Source organism: Pelodiscus sinensis, chromosome 1, assembly GCF_049634645.1.
Source record: "Pelodiscus sinensis isolate JC-2024 chromosome 1, ASM4963464v1, whole genome shotgun sequence".
Classification (NCBI taxonomy): Eukaryota; Metazoa; Chordata; order Testudines; family Trionychidae; genus Pelodiscus; species Pelodiscus sinensis.
In genome coordinates this window covers 82,655,947-82,671,662 of record NC_134711.1, presented here as the reverse complement: position 1 = coordinate 82,671,662, position 15,716 = coordinate 82,655,947, and the positions used below count along the sequence as shown (strand labels likewise).

Below are 15,716 nucleotides of genomic sequence, written 5' to 3'. Positions count from 1 at the left end.
GGGGAAATACCCTGAACGGAGGATTTGCTCTACATTTAACAAACTAACAGGTGAGTCATTTTGCCCATTCATTGTTGGCCACATTTTCAGAGATCTCAACTCAGCTTCTAAATGTATGAGCCCAAACTTGCACAATTATTTACACAGATAAATAATGTTGTTTGTGAATGCATACTGGATGCTCAGCTACAGAGTCTGTCTCTATCTGGACTGTATGTCTAAATTCTATTTGCCTATGCAAGTGAATGTGAATAATGGCAGGTGAACATTTAGAAACCATTTAAAAAGTTCTCTCGTGGATAATAGGTATGCATCTCTGGCATGGGAAAAAACTACAGGTTCAAAAAATGATCAAAATTACTGGGCTTAGTGTTAAATTGTTAAGGAACTTGATATGACACGTTCTATATTGTATCTACACCATGAAGTGGTTTTTTTAATCTTTTTTTTTTTCAATTCTAAGGCATCTTAAAACTGCCTGGTATTAGCTTATTAGCACAATTAAAGTCCAAACTATAACATTTTACATCACAGATAGTATTATTTACATTTGTACAGCTGAAATGCTTGCCTATTATAAAATCATTTGTGGTTATGGTAGTTTTGACTTCAGTTCATGGGTCAGGTTTTCAAATGTTCCCTGCCTTGGCCTAATTCTGCTCTCACTGAAGTCAACAGAATTCTTACTATGGGAGAAGAGTCATGACTGTGAAATACGCCTAGAATAAGGAATAAGGCAAATATATGTGATTAAAATGAAACCCTAATTTTATTAACTCTAAATAGCCAAATAGAACTAGAAGATGCTTAACCACCCTATGCTAGCAAGCAGGGAAATGCTAGCGCATTCCAAAACCGGCCTGTACACCAACTGCAGGACCAGCAAAACATTAAGGTTTGGGGAAGGGAAATCTACCTGTAGCTCTCAATGATAAGGAAATTGGCCTTGCAGCCAAATTCCTACCTCACAGTGAAGTGATGCTGAACTGATGGAGGGAGGGCTTAGAATACATAAATCCTAGAAAGAAAATACCCTGCATAATACACCAAACCCTTGAGCTGCCAGAGCCTAACTGGTCTGCCAACCTGCCAGCTGGACCTTACCATCTCCTATATGTTAGACACCTGAATATGTTATGACAAAAAAAATTAACATAAAACTTCAGGAACACAAACCTCATGGGTCATAAAGAAGAATTTAAAAGCCCTTTCTGACCCCAAAAGACAATTAAAAAATCCCTCAGCATCTCAGGATGTTGAGAACCAGATTAAAGTGGCCTATAAACCACAAGGAAGGAGGATAGGTAATAGCAAATTCAAAATGGCTACTGGCTCAGAAGGAATTTTAAAATCCCACTCAACAGCCAATGGACCAAATATGGTGAGACACCAGATCCTCTTCCTTCCAATCCAAAGAGAGGGCCCATGGTAGATGAATAAAACTCTGTACCCATTCATCCCTTTAGCCAGATCAAACCCTATAGCTCCTGGAACTGGCAGCATAATGCTTTTTGAGCCTTATTTTCAATCTAGAGTCTGCGCCCATCACTGTGGTATCTGAGCATCTAGCTTGCTGTTATAGTTTTATACATTTATCAAAACAGATAAAGAGACAAATCCTACGGTCATTTCTCAGATAAAACCCTCACTAAGAACACCAAAAACTGGACAGTGAATTACTAATTCCCATCAGAACAGCAGCTAAAAGTTACTTCTTGAAATGTGAATGTTGCTAAAAAGATTATGGACTTTACAAAGTGTGCCATCACTGATAAAACAAGTTTGACTCTGCAAACCACCATATGGAGACCTTAAATAGACTTTGTGTAACATTTTATGTGAAACATACTATCAAGTCCAAAGTGGATTTCCTACTGCATTCACTATGGAGAATTAACATCAAAATCTTGATGATATTCCGATTTACTATTCTTTTACTAATTTTTCTGAGGTTGTCCATGATCTTATTTTCCAATTTAAGGCTCATATCACAGGACACGGATGTTTTAAGTTTCTTGCTTAAGTTATATACAGGTAATATAGAAATCTTGTACATTCCTCATATTCTCAACTCATTCCCACTGTTTTCAACACTTAGGCTGTGTCCAGACTCAGGGTTTTTTTTCGAAAAAAGTAGCCTTTTTTCGAAAAAACTTCACCTGCATCTAGACTGCAGCCGCGTTCTTTCGAAATTAAATTGAAAGAACGTGGCTTTTCTTTCGACAGCGGTAAACCTAATTTCACAAGGAAGAACGCCTTTTTGCGAAAGTGCTCTTTCGAAAAAAGGCGTTCTTGAATGCAAACAGGGGTTTTTCGAAAGAGAGCATCCAGACTGCCTGAGTGCTCTCTTTCGAAAAAGTGGCTTGCTTTTTCGACACTTCCGCTTGCAGTCTAGACGCTCTTTTTTGAAAGAGGCTTTTTCGAAAGTATCTTTCGAAAAAGCCTCTTTCGAAAGAGGCTTGCAGTCTAGACATAGCCTTAGAGGTTAACTGTAGAACCATTTACCCAGTAGCTGTAGCAAAGAAACCTTCTGGATCCCAACTTTTCTCTGTTGTCTTCTATTAGCTGATGAATTTGATGCTGACAACTATATTTCTGTAATACTACTGAAATACACTAACTCTGTGTGTGTCAGTGTGTGTGTGTTCTCAGCTGATAAAACACTGGTTCTTGGTCGAGTTGTATCATTACTGAAACAACTATAATATTCATTTCGGTTAGTTAGCTTCCCCTTTCCTTCATGCATAGCCTCCTATCTTTATCAGTATTACATTATTTAATATTTGTATTCCAACGGCACCCAGAGGCAATGATCAGGATGAGGGAACGGCATTACTATGTACTGTACAAACAGAAGTAGACATGGTTCTTACTCTGAAGAGCTTTCAATGTAATTTAAAATAATGCTGATAGATAATTTTCCTATTGTTCTTTGTATCCACATGACATTCCATTATTTGCTCATCTACAGTACATCGGTTGCTGACATACAAACATGAAGTTTAAAGTGCTATTGTTGGTATTTATGCCTCTCATCTATCGTTCCCTATTTATGTACATTTCCATTACTTTAATTTAATATTTTTATTTCTGTAGTATCTCGTGCCCACTACCTAGAATAGGGGCCCATGTTAGCAGTGTACAAACTCAATGAAATGTATCTTTTTTTTTAAACCAGCTCTACCAAGATTCACAATCTAAATGGACAAAACAAAGAAAAGATAGAAGGGAAAAAGATGAAGTGACATGCCCAAAGTTCCTTTTTAACTGAGTGAAGAAATAGCATGTGATCATGTAACTAAAGACCATATAATAATTTGTATGCACAAGGTGGGGGGCAGAATTAAGGTTCCATATGTTTATTATGTGTTACTTGGAGGTAGAGCACATTTATAGCAACCACATTTCACAGATCTCTACAGATTAACAATAGTAGTTTGTCCAGATGACCAAATATTTTGCATTCCACTGGGAACCTATTTTCTCTACTTTCTAAAGGTATACTTCTCAGTTGGTGGGCCTGACTGGTGGAGACTGGATTTTAAAAGTGTCATTGCCTCATCCTGCTCAAGACCAATATAACTAATGGAGGAAATTCCTCTCATAAAGGGAAAAGAAGAACACTTCCCTTGCAAATTATTTTGCGAAAAGAAAATGATTGCTCTTTGAGAGTGGATGCTCAGAGCTTTGGAATGTTAGTAGCCCTAATTAGGTGAACTAGAGGAAAAAGGGCAGGGGAGGTGCTTAAGGGGATAGCATAAATGCAATTTTTTCACATGATTACTATATGCTATGGGTGTGCATGGATAGATCAGAAAAGGGGGGACACACTAGAGAACATTTTCAAGCACACACATGCAGAGTACACAGTGTAAAACAGCAAAACTACTTAGCCAGTTCTTTCATCCGTCTAAACATATAGCATAATCCAAGCTATGCATGGAAGATTGTTTTTGAAATCTGTAGCATTAGAAAATTATAATTACACTAAAATGGAAAAGTCTAAGCCTATCACAGTTTAAAGATGCTATACCCAGAACTTGCTCACAACTGAAAAGTGGTTGTTTGCAGAGATACGGTATGTAAATCTCTATAGTCTGATTAGCTACTAAAATGAACATTCAAATAGAGGAAACATTTAAAGTGTTTCATTGTTAGATGCTTCAGTGTATAGCAGGAGGGAAGGAAGGAAGGAAGGAAGGAAGGAAGGAAGGAAGAAGGTAGTGAAGGGAATAAATGGGTAACCGTATGAAACAAGACCCAAGATAAAGACTGGAGTGGCATTATGTGACATCTAGAATATGGGGCACAAATTTTAACTTAATATGGCATGCAGAGGAGAGCCAAATAGAGTGATTAAAGAAGGAAGTTGTGGCACATTCAGTTACATAGCTAGTTTACGTTATACTGCACCTTTAAATATAAATGAACATGGCTGTCTGCAGATACAGGGAACCAGTGTTAAAGGCAGAGCTAATGAAGAGTCTTAGGAGACACATTCTGTCATAGAGACTCTACTTTTGTTCTTTTGTTTTCTATAAACTAAAATAAAAGTATGTTTAGATTGAAAGCATAAGTCTTTCTCTGCATACAGAAATGCAACATGAATGGTGTGGTCTCGTCAAAGGTTGAGCTTTCTTTTGAGCTGTCCGGAAGAGCTGAATATGAGGTCAAAGAGGACAGAGAAGAGGAAGCTGCAGTAATCTAGATAGTAGACAACCAGGACGTGAACAGATGTTTCATTTGCACTTAGCTGGACTGATATTATGCAGATGACACACAGCTTTACTTATTCTTCACTTTACATGACCATACCACCAAGACTTGTACAACACCAGCAACTAAATGAACAGCTAGTTGAAACCGAACCCGAGCAAGATTCAGGTTATACCGGTTGGCAGAGAAAAGCAGCCATGGTCTCCTCTGAGGGCACACACTCCTAGTTGTCAGTTAAGTCCACAGTATAAGAGAGTTCCTAGATTCAGCACCCCAAAACAACACTTTCTATCATCTCCAGCCAGCCAGGAAATTGTCTGATTCTGGCAGATAATGGCTTGGCTTCAGTTACACATGCCTTCATCACCTAGCATCTGGACTACAGAGATGCACACTAAACCCAGGCTTAAAGCCATCAGTCCATAGGAAACTCCAACTACTACATAATATTGCAGTGAGGAACCACAACAGTACAGGCAATCACAAGCACATCACACCCATCCTTGCACTGAACATTGAGTCAAGTTCAAGGTCTTGGTCCTTATCAAGGTGCTTATTAAACTGGGCCTGGCATAACTAAATCATAGCCTAAAACTCCAGGACGAGGACCATGGTCAACAACTCCCCAGGGGAGAGGATGAGAAAAAGAATTATGTTAGTCATGCCATTTAATTTGCTAGTGGAAGGACCCAGAAATAGTGATGGGAGCAGTTCAAGAAGCCAGATAGAAAAGGCAGAAATGTGGATTTGGACATCTGATAGGAAGGAAGTGTCATTACTCAATGATAGCCTGGATGTGTAAGGAGATGAAATGTAAGGAGTTGAAGATGCCCGTAGGACTGAGAGTGAGTGACTGATGGGGAATATATCAGTATCCACTGCCAGGGATTACCATTATTACATATTACTATTTTGGCTATGTTAAAACTTGAGGTTGGTGGTTATGCAGTGTAATATGGATCAAATATATGGGATTGGACAGGAGGTTGGGGTGGACAGTTAGATCTGTAAACCATCAGCTGAGAGGATAATTTAATCATACCACCTCAATGAGTATGGGAAGGCTGACCACTGCTGCTGCCCCGCACCAGCCTCCCCCTGGTAATCCCTGTCCAAGGGTGGGAGAGGGTGCCATGAGGGTGAAGCGATGGTTAGAAGGGGCAGGGCTTGGTGAATGGGAATGGACAGCCCCACCCCGACCCATAAGGGCTCCCTGGCTGGATTACACAGGGATGTCGGGGGGGGGGGGGGGGCGGGAGGGAGGGCTGGGAATTTGTAAAGGGTGTAAAGGAGGGTACCAAGAGCAGAGACCACTCTTTCCTCCTTGATACTTTGATTTCTCTCGTCTTTCATGGCCCCTTGTTCTCCAGTCTCTCAGATCACTTTGCAGAAAGATTGAAGATGAGCATAAAGTAGAGGCCCTCTGACTATGTCTACACTACAGAGATATCCTGGAAAAACTCTGCTGTATCCAGGAAATGTGTCTGTTCTTCCGCTTTTTTTTGCGGAAGAGCAGATGCGCTCTTTCGGAAGCCCTGTCTTCCTCCTCCCATGAGGAAGAAGAGCTCTTCTGAAAAGAGAAGGCTTTTCTGAAACATGGCCCAGTGTAGACGGGCCAAATTTCAGAAGAGCCTCTTCTGAGAAAACTATTGCAAAAAGGTACGCAAATTGCAGAGCGCAATTTGCGTACCTTTTTCTGATAGATCATTTTATGTGTAGACATAGCTTCTGACTTGCCCAGGAAAATGTAACCAAATATGGTGCTGAGAGACATTTCAGTGGAACATAAAGGAGGCCAGGATGGAATCAGGAGAGAAGGGAATGCGCCTTGTGACAAGGTCACTGCCTTCTTTTAAAGTCATTGGGGTGCTAGCAGAAACAAACAGCAGTAATACTGGTAAATCAGTATTGCCAGCCAAAGAGCTTAAAGATGAAAGGGAGGAGCAGCAGTTGTTTAACAGACAGGTGGGTTCAAAAGTTAACATTTTGAGGAGGGACAGTGCACTGAGGGAAAGGAGAAAGGAGAGTGGATACTGAAAGGTTGAGGGTGGAGAAGAGGGATGCAGTTAGCTAATAAAAAGCTAAAGGAAATGGAGTGAAAGTAATTATGAGACAGCTCAAGGTTAGCAAACGGGGTGAAAGAAGAAACACCGTATTGAAGGAGGTTTCCAATTTTTGTAAAGAAGTTGGTGAGATCCTGAAAAAGAGGGAGAGGTAGAGTTCTGGGGTTGGACCTGAAGGCATAGAACTCCAGGGAGGAAGAATGATAAGCGTTGTTAAACAGACATTCTCAGGATGATGCAAGACTCAGTATTACACATCTCTCAAACATACTTGAAGAAAGGATGGTGGTAAGAATGCAGACAGGAAATACACATTTTAAAAGCTCTTATTTTTCATAGTGTGATTTTACACATTAAATCCAAGATTTAATCCAAACATGGAAGAGCCTAAAATTGTATAAATTGCAGGAGGACTCTTTCCCCTCACATCAGCCAGAAAAACCTATATGTTTGCTTCAGGAAAAGACTGACCCATATATATTTAGGAGACAATCCCCTGGAGAAATGAATGCGTGGGGACACAGCAGTTGTTCTTTTTGATACTTCTCTGTGGAACATATTATTAATAAATCTATAACAAATAGATGCTGCTGGATTAACCTGCATCTTGAAGATTTGGAAGGTTAAATACTGAGGAGATGTTTACGTCGTATGTTACCAATAAAAGCAAAAGCTCAATGCATACAAGCCTTTGAATGAACACTTGTAGGCTCCAGTCTTCCATGATGCTGAGTGACCTCAAGTCTAATTGTATTCAGGAGGTACTAAGCACCTTGAAGGTTTGGGCCTTTAATAAAGTAATTCAATACATAAAAGCCTTTATCATTTTTGTCTATCCTGAATAATTATTTCCTATAGTATATTTCTGAGTGCTTTGGTTCAATCTAGTGTGAAGTGATTCTTGTAATAGTATTTCCAATACTTCCCTCAAAAGAGGTTCTTTCTTCACGGGTCAGCTAACCTCACTATTTGGAAACATCCTCCCACAACATTGATCTATAAAGGTATTTCTATGGTGGCTATCATTGTCATATACATACTTATACATTTCATTCTAAGTCTCGGGAGATGGATTGGTGAGCCATGGATGAAAAGTAGCCATTGATATAGCAGAGTACTGGCCCATTTCTAGTTTTGAAGATCATAGAACAGTGATACAGTAATGCAGCCTATAGATAACAAATCCAAATCATTATGGCCAGAGCCTTCTGTGCAGTGAAAAGAAGAAGGAGGCTGTTTTCTGCCACAGATGCAGGCTGCTCTACTGTACTCTATGAAGCAACAAGCAGGACACTGAGAATGCAGATTGCTCAGTGAATGGCTTGCACTTTCCTGTAAAGTGGCCAGATTCAATTCTCCAAAGGAGACACTGATCATTTCTATTAGCAACCGACACACTTATTCTTTCCTGGCATTCACCAGCCTGAGCAAGCACTGGTGAGTTTTTAAAAGTGATGGGCCAAATATTCCAAAATCTTCTTGAGCTTTACCTCATGTGATGGGAACAATCTGCAGTGTGTGTGTGTGTGGGGGGGGGGGGGGGGGTAGGGGGAGACAGGGGGGTGGCTGGTGATTGCCAAAGGGGCTGTTATTGAGTTCTCTAGCTCTGTAAATTCCTGTTGTATTTGATTCATTTTCTCTGTACAGTAAAATAAGAGCTCCAGTGTCATCAGTTAGGAAAGGCTGTGATGTGGTGGGCAAGTATCCCATTTTCCCCAAGATCTTGCACTTGCTCAAAGTTCCACAGGTTTCAGAGCTAGGGAGCTAAGACCCAATTGCTTTAAAGCAGCATTCCCATGCTAAATCAATACAGCTGCTGCTGGAATGGTCAGGAGCATTACTCCATCTTGCATCATCACAACACCACTGAAATTTAACCCGGCCACCCCTCCATTCAGTGGCCGTGATAAATTGCATTGAAGCCTGGTGCACAGGATCTCAACACCACTTAAATTTGGCCTGGCTGCCACTCTGGCCAGCAAAGCACATGGAAGTTCTCTAAACAACTTGACTCCAGGGGCCAATACTCATGCACTGTGTAAGAGAATGCCTGGGGTTTCTGTGGGAGGTGCTGGTCCAAAATGGGGTTCCTGCTGGTGGGAGGGCTGGAATTTGCTTCCCCTCCTAAGAAATATATGAATTTGCAGTAGTTAACACTTGGCCAAGTATCTGGATTAGAGAGTCTGAACTGAAGAGTCAGTTCACTATTCAGAGTAAGTCAGTGAATCATAATTTTGCAGCTGTGATGGTGGTGTAGAATTTTCCTTTGCTTCTGTTACTGCAGTGGCACAGATTTGGCTTGCATCATTAGCGGTCTACTTTTTTGCCTTAGTAATTTTTCAATGTAAATCTTCCTGGTTGGTGAGAAAAGCTGGCCTTGCAGCTGGGTCATTTGCATTTCTAGGAAATATTACAACCTAGATCAATTCAAGAACCTTCAGGGAGAACCATCTTTCTTGATTTCTCTCCTAATGGAAGGGGGAAAGTAACAATCAGCACCTAAATGAGGTAGGGTTCAGCTCAGGAGAGATGAACATTTGTTAAGTCTCCAACATTCCTTCCTACACTAAAAGACAAGATATATTTTGTGAGAAATATATTGGCTACATGCAGAAGAGCAGTTCAGGTGCAATCACCAAGAACAATGTACTAGTTTACAGGTTTCGGGTTTTGTATGTATTTTGGGCACAGTGCAAGTATAGATTTAATCCTGGCAGGCATGTTTAAAGTGACATCTTCCAACTCAGTCTCTTAATTTTTCATTGAGACATATTTATGTCAAATTGCTTCTAAAATACTCAGTATACTGAGCACACACTAAGGAAAAATACAGGAAATATAATTAGCTATGCTGGCTTTCATGTAGAAGAGCCTACATAAGTAAGACAAGGCTTGACTGAAGCTTCCTGGCACAACACCCAGTAAATTACTAGAATAAACAGTGACATAAATTCCTAGTTGACAACCTAGAAAGTTGCATTTATTTATTTGTGCAAAAGCAAGACTGTTGCACCTTTGAAAATAATATTGTGCAACAACATACAATATTAGGGAAAAAATTTGCTCTCCATTACTCTGTTGTAAATATGGAGTAACTTCATTGGAACTACTCAATATTTATTCTGGAGTAACACAGAACCAAATCTAGCTCACTAGCCAGGAATAATAATTTGACAACAAGAAATACAACCCTACATGTCTCAGTATATAAGTCTGATTACCAAAGATTTTGAGAAAATTATGGCAGAGGTGTCAATTACAACTGTAACAACTCTTTCCTATTAATAATTAGTCACAATATTTGTAGGATGTGATTTGCATTTGGACAGTGCATTATACAGAAAGCTTGTGAAGGAATTATTAGGCTTTGCATTGAAGCTGATGGGTTCCCACTACAGATGTCCTGAAATTTTAGCTCTTATGCAAACATAAAAATAAAGAGGTTGGAGAATGCGCATATAGAATACACACATTATTGTTATATTCATTCTTCACTTTAGTTTAAGTCATTCAATACATGCTTACTTCTCTTTGGTACTAGACTGTAGCATATTTACACCGTAGTATCTACTATAATCGGTGGCAGGAGACACATTAAAGACAATACATTGTCTGCATACCAGATTGTCCATGTAAACTAAAATAACATGAAAAAAGACTATAGTGTGACACTTTTGGAATATAGTTTGATGTAATTCAATTTCAGTGTCTATAATTGAAATAAATCATCCATGTTCTCAGTACTGATAGTCTACCATTTTGTTTCTCCAGAACACAAACTGTTTTGTAAGATAAGGACTCATATATTTGTATCTAGAAGGCTTACTTGGCATTGCCCAGGTCTGGCCCATGGGACGGGGAGGTGGGGATGGGGGGCATGCAGGCCTCCTGCAGACATTTCCCAGGCTCAAGCTGGGTCTGGGGGGGGCTGCCAGCGTAGCGGAGCAGGGGGAGTGAAGGGCGATGGCTGTGCAGGCTGGCCGGCCCCAATGGCATTTCCCAGGCCTATCTCAGGGGATGGGGACACAGGCTAGCTGGACATGCTGGATGTCCCAGTGATGCTGGGGGATGCAACCTGTGGTTCCTACATGAGGCTGGGACTGCACTGACCAGCTCCTGGCAGTGCTCAAGGGTGGGCGTGGTGGTGGAATTGGTGGGGGTCAAGAGCCAGAGGGTACAGGTTTGGGAAAAGGGGGCCACTTACCTGAGCTGGTGGCCAGCAAGATAGTGAGCCCAGTCCCCAGCTGGCCACTTCCTTCCTGGTGCAGCTGCCCCCAGTGGTCACTTTGTAGTACAGCTGTTCCCCATGCTCACTGCCCCAGTGGTCACTCTGTAGTATAGCATCCCTCCTCTTTGCCCCTCCCTTTCCATTTTATGAAAACAATTGAATTCCAGGCCCATCCTGTTTTCCTGACACAACCAAACACTGAACTTGCTCTAAGTTAGGATATGAGGAAGCTTCATATGAAATGTGATGGTCCTATCTGTTACCATTTAGGCGGAATTCACAGACAGACAGATCATATATATATATACAAACACACACTCACACTCACACACTCTATATATATATATATATATATATATATATATATATATATATATATATAATGAGTCTCTTCGCTCCAAATTATATATGTAATATTAATTAATGGTAATGATAATTATTAACAATGGAAGAGAACCTCGTACAAAAGGTAAACACAGAAATGATGAATTTTCACTTTTTTTTAATAGTAATTCTTTAATACTCTGCCCTATGACAGTTTTAAAGGCAAAGAATGTATATTTGTTATCACACACAGAACTCCTCCTCTTAAATTGAAAGTTGACAGGTTGTTGTTGCAAAAAACGGGGGGGGGGGGGGGGGAAATCAAACATCTTTCATGGAGAGTTAGTTCTCTTTTAACCTTTCTGCATATGGCAAGATTAAATTTACCAACTGATTTTATTAAATTTGCATGATAGTATATTAATCTTCATTTTAGAGAAAGTGAGTGGATAAAATTTGTAAATATATTGGTCAAAAAATAGACCATTCTTGATGCACTGGGTTGGCATATTATCAAAGCACAGAGGGTTTTTCTCTCTCTTTCACACACACACACAAACACTCACACACATCGTGATTGTTGCCAATAGAGTAAAATTTTCACATTAATACTGGAAGCAACTCAAAAGAACCCCAGCCGACATCCCATCTGTTCTCAGGAATTAAATTTAGAAATCATATGTAATATAGACATTTCTGTCTGAATATCATAAAGCTCTGACACATCCAGGCTTTCATTAAAAAGCTCTGAGATGTGACTTGAATAACAATTTGTCTTAGTTAATTAGTATTTTCAGTTTAGCATATTCACTTTCAGACGTATTGCTGTTTGCACATGGTAATTTAGGTAAACAGATCCCATCCACAGCTGCATCAATTAACACTGCTAATCAAAACTGAATTCAGGTAATTAGGCACATTTATGCAAAAAGTGTGTAATTTGGGGGGAAAGCTAGATTCTTCAAGTAATATTCCAATAAGCATGAGTCTCTTTTTTGCAGATAAGATGAGGAAATAAAGAGTAAATCAGCAATAATACATAGCTGATGCAGCCTCAGTGAAAAATATCTAAATTAAATCTCACTATTTAATTGGCCTGTATTTTCAGAAATTGGTCTGTATTTTCTGTATAGATGTGTTCCTCAATGTTTCTATTTAGAACAGTTGCTCCATGTCTGAATTGAGGTTTAATGATCATTACATAGGATTTACAAGGTTAATATTTCTTCAAATATTTGTGTATTTATGGGCTATGCTGGTCAAACAAGCTCTCATATCTGACTAGCAAATTTTTGATGAAAATGCCTTCAGTGAATTTTCATTTTCTTTTTGTCACATAAGGTATACATTATCATCATCAAGAAAACACCACTAAAAATGTCTCTTTTCTTCTGTGCTTATAAAAGCTCCCTTCCCGTGTTCACCTCACTGTAACTGTAGTAAATATAAAAATTATACCAAAATACTCCTGTTACAAATCACTTAACTTTAAATGTTGACATCTGTGTTTTCAAAGCCACTTACTAAATACCATTTCCCATGTTTTCTATTTTAATGGTTTTTCTATATTTTCATCAAACAACATTTAGTAAAGCATAGGGACAACTGTATATTAATATCAGAGGAAATATTTAATTTGTATAAGACAATACATTCAAAGTAGGAACACATATTATGACAACAAATGTATAGCATTTTACCTTTTGATTCATCATATTCCAGGATCTTGGCTAAATCTCAGGTGTACACAGATCTTTTATAAGTGACATGCTGATTTTAAATTTTTCAGATTTCGTTTTCATATTTGTGGGCATTTTCAAAAGGCTACGCAAGTCTAGTAGGCAAAATACCTTTGTCAGTTTGTAGATAGTCTTCCATAAATTCTGAACCTGATGAAAAAAATTGACAAAGGGAATTATTGATTTTTAACAGATGTCTAAAATGAATCTACAATTTTGCCTACCTCAGGCTAATTCTTGTTCTCATAAGAGACCATATAAAGCAAAATTGATTTCTTTTCAAAATAGCATATTATCTTGTCTCAGACAATAGTAGGTCTTTCCTGTCCCGTACCTCAGAAATACTCACTTAAAAAAACTTTTTTAATATCCATATTGTCTGCTATAAATATTATAAAATACTAAGTCTACTAAAATATTTGTTAAAATATTAACTCTTTGTAATAATCAGTGGAAACACTAATCCAATAAAGATTTAAAAAATGCACAGCATTTATTTGAATCAGAAGACACATGCATACACTGTATTGCATAATTTCCTGTTGTATGGAATATATGAAAATGCTACAGTATCAAGTACCATAGTTAAGTGGGTTAACAAACCTCTAGTTTTAATTTGGCTGTCTGAGTTGAGTTAAATATCACTACACTATATTAACACATTATCGAGCGCTCTTTATCCACCACACAAGGAGTTCAAAAGAAAACAAACTAAAATGTATGGTAGAAAACAGCACTCTGAACCAATTTGCTGTTAAAATAGCTATTAGCCACACAGACTGCTCTTACAAAGGTCAAATTTTGGAATTTAGGATGAACCAATTTCTAATTTTCACTAAAATAAATTGAAGTTCCCCTGCCATCTGAATCTGAAGCAACAATATAACCTCACCTCCTTTCGACTTCCTCTGCATTGATGTGTACACTTGTCATACATATGTTAAACTGAACAGCAGTTGTCCATAGTCTCTCAAATACTTCCTTTATACTGTATTGACATATTCTGTATTTCATCAAAACAGTTGATTTGACCTGTCTCTGAAAGATCTGCCTTTTCTTTGATGAATCAGAGTTTCTCTTCACTGAGCACTACCACGGCACAACTCACCATTCGCTGGAAAAGTTAATACTCTATTAGAATACCAAAACTGGTTGCATTTTTCATTTATTAAGTGGTGTTGAGATTTACTAAAATGTAGTTGGTATTAACTAATATTTATCTAAGGATTATTGCAAAACTAAATAACTAAAAACAGGCCAATGTTGAAGTTGACTAGTACATGGAGAATTTCTCATACATATGCTTAACTATTCTCCCTCACATGTATCACTTTACTTTACAATAGGGGAGAGAGAATGAGCATATTTAATCACACTGAAAAGAAAAAAAATGCACATGATTGCATATGTGCCCTTTATTAATAAATGTGACAGAGACCAAGTATTAAATCCTATTATAGAAACTCAGGTCTCAGAAGACCAAGCTTGTGCAATATATAGTAAATAGCACTAAATACAATACTCTATGCATTTAAATGAATTTGGAAATTATAAGCGCACTTTTAAAACATTTAAGTTAACATTTATTTGGATTTGATTATTCATGATATTTCATAACAAATTAGTTTTGTAAATATGGGATCATCATTTTATATTGTAAGTTTAATGTTTGAGAACTGCAGAGACAAAAGCTAATAGCTAATAATTACTAATCTACACCCTCACAAAAGAGAAACAATGAGTTGTTTATAAATGTGGAATGGAATGCAAGTCCCATAATTAAGAATCAGGCAATGATCCTTTTAGCAAATGGATCTCTTAGTTAAACATGCTGCTAATCCAAGCCTCAAGGTCTGATTCATTACCCTGGAGAATCCCCTCTATATTTTTGCCAGCTGTTCCATCTAGGTCACTTGAGCACAAGTATAGTTTTCATCTCTGCCTCACTTTCTTCCTGGGGTCCCACAAGCAGAAGCCTGTCTTTCTGAAGGCTGTTTAAAGTGTAAATGAAAAGACTAGGCAGCAGTGAGCTGCTACCTCAGGCTCCTTAATTACAATGCTTTGGACTGCTCTACCTTGGCAGAATTCTTCTTTGATGAAAGAGAGGAAAAATGAATATGGAATGGAGAAAGCACATTAATTATAATTTTAATAGTGTTGCACTCTATGAAAGGATAGGAACTTTTTACTATGCATTGAGCCACTAATGGCCAAATTATTGCTGGGTTAGTGAAATGTCCCTTACACCCCTGATCCATATACCTGCACTGTGGGCAGCCATGTGGGAGGAGAACCAGGTTGCCAAGAAAGGACAGAATAGGGAAGTGAATGAGGGAAGACTTGCCCCTTGCAAGTGATGGCACACCAGGGAATCTAAGGTGTACTGGATGTGAACCTGATAGAGTTTATTCCTTCCTGATAAGAATGGGGTGGGGTGGGGTGGGAGCGGGACTGAGAGGGAAGCAATGACCTTCTGAGGGTTAATTCCTTCCTGATAAGAATGGGGTGGAGTGGGGTGGGGGTGAGACTGAGAGGGAAGCAATGACCTTCTGAGGGTTAGCTTATACACTAACTGGATCCAAAGTAACTACTCTATTTCATTCACACTTTCTGATATTTTGCTGAAAGCCTCTTATCCAACATGCA

The 15,716-nt window shown here is 38.7% G+C and overlaps 1 long non-coding RNA gene across 3 annotated transcripts in view; it reads right to left on the bottom strand.

Annotated features, from left to right (window-relative positions):
* The window catches only part of LOC102452623 (uncharacterized), a 139,612-nt gene that overhangs the window by 16,314 nt on the left and 107,582 nt on the right, over positions 1–15,716 (bottom strand). For 2 of the 3 annotated variants that reach the window (XR_001367901.3, XR_001367904.3), the window contains 2 exons: positions 13,963–14,184; positions 13,032–13,220 (listed from right to left, as the gene is read on the bottom strand). This is a non-coding gene — a long non-coding RNA (uncharacterized LOC102452623). The remainder of the gene's footprint in view (positions 1–13,031; positions 13,221–13,962; positions 14,185–15,716) is intronic. The other variant, XR_012905267.1, reaches the window with a different exon arrangement.